Genomic DNA, 15,551 nt, shown 5'->3' on the forward strand with positions numbered 1-15,551 from the left:
GGAGTGTGACTGGTGATCTACAGAGATGCCCTCCAACCCTGACTATCCCGTGAACCTGTGCAAGCCGCGCTTGCTGCGCCTGAGGTCGCTTCTTTACCCTCAGCCTCGCCCGGCCGCCAGCGGCCTCGCGCGCTCGAGCTCCGGGGCGCATCACCGCGCCGCGTACCCCTCCGCGCCTCATGCTCTGCGCGCTCGAGCCGCGGCGCTGCGTCACCGCGCCCCGTGCACCTCCGCGGCTCGGGCCGCCATCGCCCTGCCCGCCCGGGTCCGGCGCCGCCGCAGCGGTCACCCGTGTCCTGATAGGAGCGCATTCCAGCGCCAGGGACATCCCAGGTAGGTTTGAGGAAGAGATCCTCTCGGATGTTAGAGACTCACAGAATGGTTTGGGTTGGAAGGGATCTGTAAGTTTCATCTCGTCCTAAGCCCTGCCATGGGCAGAGACTCCTTCTACTATCCCAGATTGCTCCAAGCCACTTCCAGCCTGGCTTTGGGCACTTCCATGGATGGGGCAGCCACAATCTCTGGGCATCCTGTGCCAAGGCTTCACCTCACAGTATTGGGACCCTGTAAAAGGAGAATGTGGGCTACCCTCAGGTAGGAGGTGAGGGTGATGATTATTTTCCAAACTCAGCTTTGTGGCATTCTGTTAAACTCGCCCGTGGCATTGAGTCAAATAAAATAAATTTATTTAACTAAATAAATTTGTCACCAGAAAATAGACAGAAAATGCCTTGGTTTCTTCTCCCATTGTGAGGGCTTGAGTGATCTTTCCCCGTCTCCTGGTCCACACTGGCGCTAGCAAGATTGATACATTCAGATGATACTAAAGGCCGAAACTGAGGCAAGTAACAAGAATCTAGATGATTCCCAATAAAATTAGTTTCACTCTTTGTTACAGCTTGGTGCTAGTAACATCAAGGTTGTAGGTTCTATCCCTGTACGGGCCATATATATTTAAGAGCTGGACTGAATGATCCTTGTGGGTACCTTCCAACTCGGACTATTCTATGAATCAAAATCAGTGTTTACTCTATACCGTCGTGTTTGTTGAAATAAAGCAAAAATACAGAAGGTAATTGAGGCAGTTTCCTGAAAATCAGAAAATTCTCCCTGGGGTTCTTCTTGTTGTGAAGTTTGTTCTCCTGTGTTTCTCTCTAAACTCTGTATTTAATCAACTTACCGTCATTGATCAGCCATCCTAAAGCAAGGCTGCCCTTCTGATTGGATATTACTGCATTTTAGCTGAGCACCAGAAATATTTCTTAATGATAAGACCTGTTTAGACAGTTGAACTCGCTTCCAATGAAACTCACAGAGGCCCTGTTATTACAGCCAGTGGTAAATTCATTGTACAAAATACTCAGTAGGCAGCAGTTTCAGGACAAAACTAAACTGATGTTCTCATCAGTTGGGATAGGATTTTGGGGAATTGCTCTGTGAACCATGGGAGCTGTGAGAAAGCCGGGGTTTCCCAGCTGCCTTGCCTAGATTGCTTACACCTGTGAGTAATTAAGTGTTCAGTTCTATAAGCTCTTCAGAACTTTCTGGAAGGTCATACGTAGCTGACTCACGAGATCATTGAAACTGTTCAATTTTCAGTGGCAGAGAAGGGTTATATCAGCAGAATCAGGTTCCTAATAAAATGAAGGAATGGGCAAGAGCAGCCTTGATTCAGAATTTGAATATAGCATTGATATATTTATTTCTTTTGATTATGAACATTTTCACACTCTACAGTAGTAGCAAAAGCATTAAATTTGCATTTAAATCTCCTTATTCCATAGATAACACACTGAACTGTGAAAAAGATTCCAGACTGTTTTTCTCAGATCATTTCTAGGTGTCCTGTATCTGCTGGTTTCATTTAGGATCTGAAGGATGAAATGGAACTAAAAACCAGAGAGTGGTATATTGAAATTACCTGATACCCAGATATACCAGAAATCTCATTAAAATATTATCTGTCAGAGTTCCATAAAATGTTCTCAATCAAACAGGTCTATGGAAATATCCCCAACTATCAAAGTAAGTACAGAAAAGGGTGAAGAGAAGGAAGGATGCAGATTTTTAGAGATATTTGGGAGTACTGAACAGAATGAATCTCCAGTAGGAAATAGGGAAAAAAATCAAGTAATTGTTTTTGCCTCAGCGTGAAGTATTACAGAAATACCTGCTTTGGCTGATGAGAGGAAAAGACAGGGAAACAGAAGATGTTTTGAATGTTCACTGCCCAGGCAGTGGAGTGGTTTGAAGTGTGCTCTGGTACAGCTGTGTTTTGTCACGCAGCCACGTGCAGATAACCTTTGGTCTGCCTGCCAGGACACTCAGGTAAGAGTGAGCAGTGTCAGCTCCTGCCACCTCCCAGCCCTGGCTGTGCACAGCAGGTGCTGCAGGCTCACTGCCAGCTGAAAGCCACCTTGTTTTCCCAGTTAGGCATTCCAGAGGGTTACTGGAAAACTGCTTCACGTGGCCATCCAGTTCTAGGGAGTGTTTTTCACAACATGAACTGATTCTAATGGACCCTAGAGGGCAACTGGTATTTTCTAGTATTTGCTATGGCACTTCAGGAATGAAAATAACTCTTGCCAGACTAAACAAGGCTAAATTAAATGAAAAAAGATCCCGTCTCTAGGACAAGTGCAATAACGTGTAGTTATGGGGCAGTGGAGGAACTGACAGAATAGTTTCTTTTGGATACAATGATGTCACAGTGCGTGGCTTTGGTCTATTGACTGAGGCAGATTTTGTATTCCCATGCATCTTATCATCAGCACTCTCAAATCGGTTTTACCCTTTTGAGGAAGGGAAGTGAGAGTTGGCGTTTGGATTTTTATTAGGCACAGCTGGTCCAAGGGACGTCATTTATTCCTAAAGCCAGGGCTGTCTTTCATATGAAACTGTGGGGTGGATGGTGGGCAGGGGGAATCACTCGAAGTAGTTTCAACAGCTGGGGGTCAAATTATAGGGAAAAGTGGAGAGAAGTGAAATTTATAATCTATAATTTGAAACCAAAATAAGAATGAGACAAGCTTATTTGAAGGACTGGAAGGAAAAGGATGTGATATATGGCCTGATACAGCCAAGCAAAATGAACACTGCCATTGCGCTATTACTTTGCAGACAATCCAAAAAAACCAAAAGGGCCTATTAAGGCTGTCTCTGTGGAGACCTAATTAGGTCATACAAACAATCTCTGTTGTTAATAGGACCCTTTAACTGTACATGGACACCTTAAGAAGTCTGTAGCAGATATAGGAAAGGTTCTGATCCATGATGGGAATAAGAAATTAACAAGAGCAAAGAAATAACAGATGAGAAATTGGCATAGGAATAGAAAAAGATCTTTAAATAGAATTATTGAAGTAGGAGAGGAACGTGAGAGCCTTATTCTTCCCTGGAAGTGACATTGTCCTATTCCGTGAGACTCAATCTGCTTTGTTTGCTTGAAGTTAAGGGAATGGAGAAGAGGAATTGGTAGGAAACAATGCATTTTGAGGGGGAAGAAAAAGCTTCCATGGGAAAGTGTGGGAAAGATCATGTTAAAAGAATGTGTTTGCTTAGAATGACTGACAGCAGTGACTACCTGTATCATCCTAGGGAAGGAGATCTAGAGGACAGTTGGGTGTAAATTAAAATAGAATCACGAGTTCAGGACATCATGCAAGAAAGGTGTCAAAGGTGTGTGGGTCCTCACTCAGTGCGGACTGGACTTGTTGAGACAACAGCACCAAGTGACCCACTCACCCTTACACTGGAGGTGTGATCCCTTTTTACACTTATCTTCTGTCCCTCCCAAGTTCCAGGTAGCAAATAACTGTTTCACACCTGTTACTCCCATTATGTCCCAATAATACTCTGACCACTTCTCTAGCACAGAACCCCACTCCTGTACTTGTTATAGCTAAGGGTTGAGTAGTATTTTTATGAACATATCCTATAATCTTGAAAGAGTTATGGACTTAATCATAGCAGGAATCTCTGTGGGCCAGCAAATGTTCATTGTATGTAGCAGTGTACCTGGATAAGGGAGAATTTAACATCTGAGTATCTGCAGAAAGCACACATTGAATGAGCAGTTGTTCATGGCATACTTGGAATGTGCTGTTCAGTCGCCAGTGGGTGTACAGTATTTTTGTCACCTGAGTCCTGTAACTGGCTCACTTGGGGTGAATTTGCAGGTGGGGTATTCACAGTGGCCTGGTTCTGAGCTATTTGCAACAAGCAATATTGCACACTAACACTTACAGGTAGTAAAGCATCTGGAATTTCAGAATGTCACAATCCACTTACCAGTGGCTCAGTACTATAAAGAGCCTAATTCAGTACTTGGACAGAATTTTCCCTTGGGTATTTAAGAATCAGATGCTAAGAGAGTCAAAACCATGAGAAAAAAACACTTTGGACACCTTTATATGCATTTCAATCCAGCAGTGCATGGCCCTACAGCATTTTATCAACAGTGCTTAAGCTCAATACCTGTATGAAAACCAGAGGGGTCATACGGCTTTGCTTATGCTGTGATGAATAATTTCCTAAAGATTGTGTAGGTAACCTGTAGTTCAGCTGGTAAAAAGCATCCCATCCGATCCCAATCCTTCACTCCTCATTGAGGAAGACTGCAAGTGTAGCTGTCCCAGGGGAGGGATGGCTTAGGAGATTTGTTAGGCTTCCTTTCTGGCCTGTTTTCTCTGACTCTGGCCTGTTTTCTCTGACTCTGTGTTCCATAAAGTAAGTCTGGCACTCCACTGTTTTGATTTTGGAGCAGCCAAATTATAACTAGTTGAAAAAACCCAGTGAAGGGACTGTGTCTACTCATCACCCTGAATAGTTTTTACCAGTATATGTTGCCTACAACCAAGGGCAAAATAGGAATACTGCTAGTCTCAGGAGGAAGCCAGGAATTTTAGAAGCAGCACTGAAAATAAGATGAGCTACCTATAGCAGAATTTCTTCAAACTCAACTACATCTGCATAGTAGTCTACAGAAAAGTATCCTCATTTAAGATCACTTTATTCACAAATCTGCCATCTGTTGTTTTATATGCAAAGGAAGCAGTCAAAGAGCTGCCTGGGAGTTCACCCTGCCATGACTGAGATGCATTTCACTTTAGATTGGGATGGAACTTCTTTACAATAGATCTTTGTCTGCTGCAAAAGTTCATGACCAGGGGTTTCAAGAAGGCCAAAAATAAAGAGTCCAAAAGCTAATTTTAAGCATTTATAACAAAATAAGTAATCTATGTGCCAGTTAAGTACAGGCACCCTATATATCAGCAGGTGCCACCACGTATAGGAAACTCAAGGCAGTGATTTGGTACCAAACCAACTGAGCTGATACCATGTTTTGTTGGTGACATAATCACTGCTGGATGGCTCTTTGGAATAAATAACCTCTTCCACATGTCCCTAGGCACACAGCTCCCAAAATAAATTTCAATTGCTGTAGGGCTCAAGGACGTCCTAAATCACCTTGGGTTAATAAGCAGTAGAAATAGAGAAGGAAGGAGTCCAGGATTTGTTTTTATTTCACTAGAAATACTTCAGACGAAGCAATTGGTAAACGCATTAAATACTATGCAGGGCAAGCAGGAAATAAAAGCATGAAGGTGGGAGAGATGTTTATATCAGATTAACATACTGAAAACCTGATGGGAAATACTGCTCTAACTTGTGTATTGCTGGACTGGAAACCATGGCAGCGTTCAAGATAAGTTGAGGTTCTGTAACTGTTTAATGAGCACTGGTTTTGTCAGGAGTCTTTGCAGAGGGTTGTGTTAAATATTTCAGAATATAGACAAAGTTTAATGTGAAACTTCCCTGTGGAAAGAAAACCCCACAAGAATACTTGCATTCTCACTCACAAACAGCAAAATTAATTCCCAAGTAGAACATCAGTGAAGGAGAGCAAATATAACTCCCACTTAGACCTAATCTGAAATACTGGAGTGTAAATGGTGCCTTTATCTCTTGCTCTGAACAGGGAGAATTTAAGAAAGTATGAATAGATGTGTTACGGATGAGTAATGCCAGTTTATTTAGAAGTGTCCAAAGCAGTTGATCTTCCAGGAACTAACAGGTGAAAATGAGTCCTTAGCCAGTTTATGCTGGTTCTCTTTTTAAAGAAGTTTGATTTAATTATTCTAATGTGGTCTTTGCTTATCAATCTGCAATACTGTCTAGAGACGCTTTTGCATTTAATATGCCCAATCATTGCAGCAAAAGGCAAACCCTATTTTAATACTTAGCTTGTGTTTCACTGAGTTTTTGAGAATTTTGGCTGCCACTTCAAGCCTTGCACATCTGTGTGATGCACCACAGAGAATAGCATGGTTGCATTCCCTGAGACTTTGTGAAGCTGGAATTTTATTTAAATAATAATTGGAATGTTATTATTATTAATATTGATCAAGTTCTACTTTCTAAAAACATACAAAGCATAAGGAGTAGAGATGTAAATGAATTATGAGTGCGCAATGTACAAAAGGTCTTGTCCCCACAGCCAGGGAAGAGATGAGGGATTTCTCTCTGAATGTAGTGGATGCTTTCTAAACATCAGGTTTACCTTCCCCTCTGACCCGTTATGTTTTTTTGGTTTTTTTTTTTTCTTCTTACAACAGATAAACAGATAATAACAAAGCATAAAAACACAAGAACCTGCCCTGAGTAGTGTTTTACCCTTAAGACCTATAGGGAAACCATTTACAGGAGTTGCTACCTCTGTAAAAAACCAAAAAGGAAATTAAAAGCTCATGAAGTTGGAACCATCTTTCTGCTTTTTGTGAGAAAAACCAGGCTTAGCTTACAAGTACAATGGGAGATGTGACCAGTGTCCAACACAGATTCCCTTTTTCTTTTTTACATGATGCACTATGGAGCGCAACACCATTTTGGTTTATGAGAGGAAATTAAAAAAGAAAGACAACAAGTGTAAAAAACCCACTTGCTAACCTAAATGGTGGGTGGTTTTTGATTGGTATCATTTGGCACATCCGGGGTGTGCAGCTGAACTGGGCTGAGAAGCTGTGACAGGCAGCCTTTCAGAGAAGTGGTACATTCAGAAGTCCCATTATACCACTCATCTCTGCTGATTTCTTCCTCACAATGCAGTATTTTCTCTTGTTCTTTGTTCAGTGCTGTCTTAAAACAATTTGAACATCATAGTTTGAACATCAAGTCCCTTGCGGACTGCACTTATCATTCTGCATTTCATCCCATCCTACTTGTTCTACTCCCCAGAGAAGCTGAGGCAATCCCTTCCACTGCGTGGTGTGCTCCCCTTGCCCGCCATGGCTGGGGCAGCTGCCAGAGGTGGAGGTGAGCAGGAAGCAGTGATGGAGAGAGCAGAGGACGGCATCTGGCACTGTGAGATCACACTAGTAAGAGCTGGTTTAAAATTTCTGTCGATGACAGGCAGTTCAGAGACACTTGACAGTTTTATCACAGCAGAGCACACTGTAATTTCACTGTTTACATGGTGCATGTTCTTGCATTTTACTGGTGTTTGTCCACCTCCCCACCCATCTGCTACAGTTACCTGAATGCAGTGACTTGAGTCACGAAGTTACTTTGCTCTCATTCTCTCTGTCCTATACCATGTCACACTGAAAATCCAGTAGGAAGGAATGCTGTCTATCTATCCCGTCTCCCAGGAAATACTGACAAAGACTGGATGTTTTAAGAACTCTGAATAGCACAGGAGTTTGAGTGTTCCACTAAGTGGAATTTTTGTGTCAGTTGAATTTTTTTTTTAGATACTTGTGCCTTTTGTGAGCGTTTCACCACTTATTTGCTGTGTAGAAATGGTTCTCCGTGTCCCAAATCCAACTCCCTATCCTCTGTCCCACCTCCCATGTTTACAGAGAATGCCATAATCATATGGTGCTATTATTGTGCCTGTCACAAAGCAGGTATGTCTAAATGGCAGCCTTTCAGGATTTTAGCTCCCTCTTCCAGAAAACTGTAGTTGCAGTTTTCAGCTGCATATCCTCAGCTCAAATCAGCTGAGATAGTGACCTTGGCAATCATTTCTCAGAAGCAGAAGTGCCAAAGATCTCCATTGAGGCAGACTTTTGCAAGCCTTTAGCTGTTCCACAATCCTTCCGCAAGCAGTGAGAGACTTGTGTGGCAAACTGTAAGTATGTGAGTCGAGATTATTATCGTATGACTCCGCCACCATGCTTTTCCATGGCAGCAGGGCACAGTGCCTGGGACACTGAGGGAGCAGAGCTGCTGGGTGACCGGGGTGTGCTCCCTGACCTCCCAAGAAGAGAACCCAAGTAGTCTCTGACAAGCCTCGTCCTTCACACCCTGAGACCTTGCTGTAAGCACTGTTCCTCCAGACCAGTCAGGGCAGCAAGAGGAGGGCTGTGACAGAGGACAGCAAGCCCAGGGAAGTTTAGTTTAGCAGGCTATAAATCCCCCTTCCCCTCCTCCCTTCTTTATTGCCTGTCTTTGGAAAACACAATCCGATATAAACCAGAGAGAGTGGAAGCAGGGCAATAAAACTGTACGGCAGGAGCACGAGTGTCACAGGGGTGTTATATTACTGGCATTCCAAGTGGCTGATGTCAGGCAGTGAGCAGCAGGCCCACAAACCCACCAGGGCAAAGAAATGTCCCAACTGTCCTTTTTGGCCCTGTGACGTTCCTTTCCCTCAGATCCAGTCTCTACTCTTATACTATTCATCTCTTCTGCCCTTTGCTACTCCTGAGTCCTTGTGTTGTGATTTCAGGGGTTCTGGTTTCCAGGCTGTTCCAGTTGAGCACTCAGGCCTTCTGACCACGAGTCAAGATACTCTTGAAACGCATGATGTGTTGTCTGATCCACATGTAACAGGATCAGCAGTGCCGCACATTATTTCTTGATGTGCACATGGCTGGATTAAAATATATATGTATTGATTTATTTTAAAGTTAATTTATGTGAACTCATTAGATAGGGCCAGGAGTCTCAAAACTGGTTAGCAGTTCTGAACGCCCTACATGAGTGATGGTTTTCACAGGACTGGCTGCCAGCATTTTCAGAAAACCAGGCCCTTTTAAGGTACTATTAATTCTGCACTTAAAGAGTTTTCAACTGTCTTTTCAATGTTTGCTGTGAAAAATTGAAGGAAAGACACTTAACCACAAGTTCTGAGGTATAAATATTGCTCAGAAACTCAGACGTACTTCCATTTGTAGGAGCTGGCACGATTTCTCGGGGCTAAGTTTCTTTCTCCTCAATTGTCTTCAGTTAGGTGTTTGCTATAAATTAACTTGAAAAGCTCATATAATTGGTAGACTGAAAGAAATATCTCTGGAGAAGAATTCATCCTGCTTTTTTTTCGGATACAGTCGCACAATCAAAATTAAGCCAGCCTAAGTCAGGATGCATAACTAATTTTTCTCTCTCTTCTCGTTGTTGGTATTGTTCAAAGTTGGTTTGGGTTGGATCAGTTTCCTGACTTGATTTGTTCCGCAGCTGTGTGAATGCTTGCTGGCGCATGAAACATGGGGAAACATGCAGCTAAAGACAAGGGAATATGAGGTGAACTTTTGGGGACAACCTCCCCTTATGTTCTACAGCAGCCCTGTAACAGCAGCCTCAGAGATGCCTACCACGATGGCTTTGTCATCGTCTAGGTTTGCACATCTTTCTGTGGAGTTAGGACATGTAACAAACTTAGAGACCTCACTTTGGACAACCAAAGTTCGGTGAGGTGAATCTCACCATTTATCATTTAAGTATATTCCAATTTTGAGGGCTACTCTGCAGTGCCAATATGCTTATTGAAATGGTAAATTCTGAATGTAGATTGACAGAGCCCTGTGCTTGAATTTCTCTGCCATTTTATAAATATGACACATGTACTCTGGGGTAGCTTTGGAGCATGTTGGGAAAAAAAAAATCCAAATTAACTTCTGAAGTGGACCAATTAAAGCATAGTAAATCCCTGTGTAGACACTCTTCCTGAGTATCAAAGAGGCCTTAATTCAGGTCAACCCAATTTATTTTGTATTGAAGTAAAACAAATCAAATAAAGGTCCCTTTAATCCTAAATGAGAGTGCCTGTGCAGGTGGGTGGAGGGGGCTTAAAGCTATTCAGAATTTAATGGCATTTGATAGCAATTACTTAGAATAATCTCCTTTATGAGGGTTTTTGGACACTCCTCTCAAATTCAGTTGCACTGTTTGTTTAATTATATGGAATAAAGTTGACATTGAAGAGTTAATGTCGGAAATTGAATTCCAAAGGGTTTTCTGTACATGAAATGTTGAGATTTTGAATGACCAAGGAAGCAGGAGAAGGACATATGATTATCTCACAATTGTAGATATGCATTGCTCTCCATCTCATTTATTTCTACACATTTTCTCAAGTCTGCATAGCACTGATTTTTAGATCTGAGTTAACTTTTTGGTTCAACACAGCACTCTGAAGAGAAAACTGTTAGATTAATGATTGAGTTTCCTGGTCTACATATGAAGGGAGGTTCTCTTCATTCTCTTCTCCATCCAGATGGAAATTTAATGTACAGAGTACCATGCTATTTTGCATGACCATATCACATAACACCTTTAATCCTGTGATTCTAAAGGGCCTTCCAAATGTCAGTCAGCAAAGCCTGCCCTTGAGAAAATCAGAGAAGTTCCAATATCCCAGATTTACAGATAGGAAAGACACGATCCTAAGAAGTGAATTGTCTTGCCTAAGGTCGCACACAAGGAGAGAATGACTGCACGGAATATAACCAATTCTTCTAAATCCCTGTCTTGTGACTCAGTCACAAGACTGCCCTTCTCTATTGTTTTATAACAATAAACACAAGCCTTATTTCCACTATCTCCCCTTCCAGAAATTCTGCTGTCAATACAGTCCTTTCTGTGGTAGCCGCATTGTCTGGCAGTATCTGTTAGGAAAGATGGAGAAGTTACTGGTGGTATGCTTTAGGGCTGCCATGGCACTTGAGTGTGGTGGGGTCTTTCTGCTCCTAATCCATTGAATCAGCTCCTGGCAATTCAAGCCCTGTCTACTGAATTGCTGGGGGTGAAAGGTCAATGCATTAAGCATAGCAGATTAATACACTGCAGTAAATCCCAGAACCAGCACTTTAAGGAGCCAGTAATATTTCACACGTGATTGTTCTACCAATTGATTGCACCATCTTGTGAGTGTGTTGTGTGTGTGTATTTCTTTGACTCCATTTACGAGCTTTCCCAAGCTCCCCTGTTTAGTGGAGATTGCTGTGTCCCACACTGGTTGCACTTTGATCTGGGAAATTCAATACCTGAGGTCTGGGCTTTATAGGAAAGCAAGGTCCAGATTAAGGGAATTAGCCACAGTATATCACAACTAATAAAAGAGTGATTGAGCCCCACCACAGTGCTGCCCCAGGGGATGGGAGGAAAAAGGAGGGGGGCAGTTATAGTGGAGGGGGAGGAAGACTTGCAGATAAAGCCATGTCCATAATTAAAAATGAATAAACCTGCTATCACATCATGCCTCTTACTGTGCTAGCAACAAAAACAACATCTTTTCACAAAATGTTGCAGCTATAACCTTTTCTTTACTTTTTTCCTTTCCTGTTTCTTCCTGTTGACCTTGTCCATTCCCACATTTCCAGTCCAACTAAATTACAAGTCTTTTTAGGAATTTTGTGGAGAAATAAATTGCATATTTGACTGATTCTTATGTCCATTTCATGGCAGTGATTAAATGACTCAGATCAGTAGGAGCTAAAATTTCAGACATTTGATAAAAGCAGGAGTGGGAGCACCAACTATTGTGTGGATGCTGAGATTTCTCTCAAGATAAGCCTTGAGAGTTTTGTGAAGGGCTGGCTGTTGTTATTATGAACCCAATCAGAATCATCAATCTTTCTTTATCCATACTGCTTTAAAGAAAAGAATAAAAAAATCAAACCAGATCTGAGCATGCAGTTTGCTCTTGGACCAAGAAAATTGCTGCAATAATTTTCTTGGAAGGTTTTCATAGTAATATGCCAAGACACAGTGTAACATCTGAATATCTAAATCAGGAGAAAGTAGGTTTTATTATTTTATAGACAGTGACTGAGGAAAGATTACTGATCATTCTATCAGAGGGAATCAGACTGCTGCAAAATCCAAATCATTCAGTTACAAAAAGAGTTGTATCAACTGTCTTCACTAAGGTTGTGAGCTTCACTTTGTTCTGATTTCCTTGCCCATTTTTCTTCTGAGTTCTTAATCCAGTCCAAACTTCCCTTGAGTTTTTCTTATTCTTTTTTAAAAATATTTGCTTGAACTAGGAGTGGCAGAAAGAGTAGAAAAAGACCCAGCACATAATGCCTGTGTCTGGCCTCTCCTTTGTCATACACACGGCTGGGGCTGCGTACACTATTAGAGTTTAGTTGTACACGAACAGTCTTGATTTGTTTCCCAAACTGAGTACTTGATTTTTCATGTTCTTCTTCCATGATATTTGTTTGGAAAAAAAATATATAGAAAATTACCTAATTTTGTAGTATCGCTTTGCATTTAGAAGTCTGATAATGTAATGAATTTTGAGCTTCCTAATTTGAACCTCCAAAAGCGTTTTAGCGTATACCTAATTTGACCTGTTGTGTATATTAGGAGTTTTCCGGCAGTCAAACACAGGGCTAAGGGCTTCAGTGAGTCAGAGCCACAGCAATTTAAACTAGACACATAATGAAAGGAAGAGGGTATTAACCACACTTAGTGCCTTGCAGAGTTTTAGGATTTCTGTGTGTTGGATGTCAACATCCTCTCCAATGACAAAGTCCTATCTTTTTTAGAAAATTTTTTCATTTCAATACTCTTCAACATTCCAGCATGAACAATGGTTCAAGCCAATGAAGCCAGTGGAAAGAGTGTGTTCAACTAAATGCATATTTGATCAGGTTCTTAGAATCCATTTTCACCTATTATTTATTATTACTGTTTATTATTATGGTATAAAGTAGATGGCTGCATAAACAGATATCCTGTCTAATTAGGCTGGTCTGCCTGAAGTCATCATTCATTTGCCAGATAATGCATTTTCATGCAAGTGGCACAACAATATTGATTAATCACAGTAACTCTTGACAGTGTTTTTAGAACACCTGACCATGCACAGTACTTTGAAAGCATACGTGATATTTTTTTTGTCCCCTTGTGCCAGCTAATTAAATTTGCCCCAAGTTTTCAGAAGTACATAAAGTAATTTTCTTCCAGGGTCAGGATTTCCTGCTTTCTAACACTTCTGTTTTCCTTAAGACCAGGAACCTTGGTGCCAAAGCACACATTTGTGCTTGTCACATTCTCTCTAAGCAAGCCAGGTTCCCAGCCTCCTCAGCTTTGTTATCATTACAAAAGGAGATAGAAAAAATGAACAGAAAAGAATGTTCAATTCATTTTTGTTATGTTGTGAAAAGCTAGCAATAATTCAAGACAAATGATTGGTTGACTTAAGCAGAACATTTTGGTTAAATATCAGGTCCAAGAAAGATTTTTTTTTTCCTGACACGATTGAGCCATCTCTTTTAAATGCCTGTCAAAAGTGGGCTAAACTCAAAACCAAAATTATATGTATTAGTTGAGAAAGTGACAGCGCTGAAATGTATTAAACTTGCTCAAGCACAAGCAAACCCATTTTACTGTGGTACAGAAGTTAAGAACACAGGAACATACTTTTTCTTTGAAATTAAAATGTAAATAAGGTGGAGAATTTCAGTTCTGTAATCACTTGCTGTTAAAAACTTAAACCTAAACTTTGCGTCCCGTAAAATCTTATTAGGTCATGCGCTCTTACATCGTCTGTTACCTCACAGTAATTAAAGACCAGCTCAAGCAACTTTGTGACAGCACAGCAACTCTTACTGAAGGTGGTCAATGCTGAGCAGTTTTTCTCTCTCTAATCCCCACTGTCATTTGTAATTCTGCAGGTTTAGATTATCTGCTTTCATGATTCGCCTGCCAAATAACAGGGAAAAAAACATAAACCCCACTTTCTCTAAAAAACCCTCTAGCTGTCACATCAGAAGATGCCTTTAACCCGGTGTCCTTTGCATGAATGGATTGTAGATCTGGGTATCAGTGAGACAAAGTTTTTAGGGAAATCGTGTCAATAAACAAACAGGGAAAGTTGTTTGAGAAACCCATTTTAAATTAAATGGGCAATCAATGTACCTAATGCAGCTCAGCTTTCCTTAGCATCCCCAGTCCAGTCCTTGATACCCCTCCAAGCTACAGCTAGTATAAGTTTACTTCACAGTCCTGAAACTTTAACATTTTAACAAGGCAAAGTTTTGTTCCATAGAAGCTAAACTCTACCAGAAATGCCTAGGTAAGAGACAAATACTGAAAATTTTTATGTACACAGTAATCCTTTTTTCATACAATACTGCCATACAGCTAAGAAATTGATTTCTTTCAGAAGAAAACAAGAGAGCAGCGCCCATTAGTTCTTAGTTAAATATTAGATGAAATTACTTAAATGCAAAATTTATGGCATTCATTCAGTACAGGATTCAGACTAGTTTTTTAACTGCTTTGTTACTTTTTCCAATCCATGAACAATTTACATGGTAAGAGATTAGCTACCACTTATTGAGGCATTTATTCCTGCTTCTAGTCAAGTGAAGGGTAACATTTTGATAGGTTTGACCAATGAAGAATCAAGGCTGATATGAAGATTCCCATCAATCCCCATAGTCTGTGCAGCAGGATCCCACATGAGTGTACACTTGGAGTTTATACTTGGAGCAGATTAGTGGAGTTATTTAGAATAACCCAAAACAAGTCTGTTACTGTAACTTGAGCCTGTTTTATGAAGTGGCAGGAAATGAAGATACTGTTGATGGGCAGACCTCAGCAAATTGATTAAACCCCTCAAAATCTCTCTTTTGAGATCCATCTCCACAAGCAGCAGATGAATGCTACAAGTGATGATAAAATGCCAGTGAGCAGGGCCAGGCCACATAAACTGTTTCATGACTGCTTGCCAGACAAACAGATTGGTTGTCAGAGCAGCAGGAGAAATAACTTGGACTGCCAATAACCAGAAGTTGAAAATCTGGCAAGGTCATTCTCTCCCTCTGATCCTAACACTCAGATACTGACTTCTGATCAACCCCTGACAATGTGATAAAATTCATATAAACTGAAACTGCTTTTAAAGTAGTTAAATAGGTAGCAGCTAGGCTTTAAAATATTTGTATGAAGATATCCTAAGCTCTGCCAAACAGGATGCACATTGCTGTATAAAAGCCATCCAGACAGGACATTAAAATTATGATGCTGTTATCTCCACATAGTCGCGAAAGATACTTTTATGAGACTTCCACATCCAGCTCAGCATATCCCCAGTTCCAACTAGACTGTACCTTCCAGTAATGCCCCAAGTCCAGGCTCATCCATCCAATAACGTTTATCTTTCATTTGAACCGTTTTTATCCATTTATGTCAATATATGTCTTATAAAGAAAGCCCATTTGTCCTTATCATTTCATAGGTAGGGACAAAATTATTTACTCAAAACACTCCAGTGGCAGAGCCAGCAGTAAATGCAGTTTCCTGACTCAGTGCCC

The 15,551-nt window shown here is 41.0% G+C and overlaps 1 long non-coding RNA gene across 1 annotated transcript in view; it reads left to right on the top strand.

Annotated features, from left to right (window-relative positions):
- The first annotated feature begins 227 nt into the window (after nucleotides 1–227).
- Nucleotides 228–15,551, top strand: part of LOC119707472 — a 46,800-nt gene continuing 31,476 nt past the window's right edge. Inside the window, exon 1 of the long non-coding RNA XR_005258771.1 lies at nucleotides 228–333. This is a non-coding gene — a long non-coding RNA (uncharacterized LOC119707472). The remainder of the gene's footprint in view (nucleotides 334–15,551) is intronic.

This window comes from Motacilla alba, chromosome 15, assembly GCF_015832195.1.
Source record: "Motacilla alba alba isolate MOTALB_02 chromosome 15, Motacilla_alba_V1.0_pri, whole genome shotgun sequence".
NCBI lineage: Eukaryota > Metazoa > Chordata > Aves > Passeriformes > Motacillidae > Motacilla > Motacilla alba.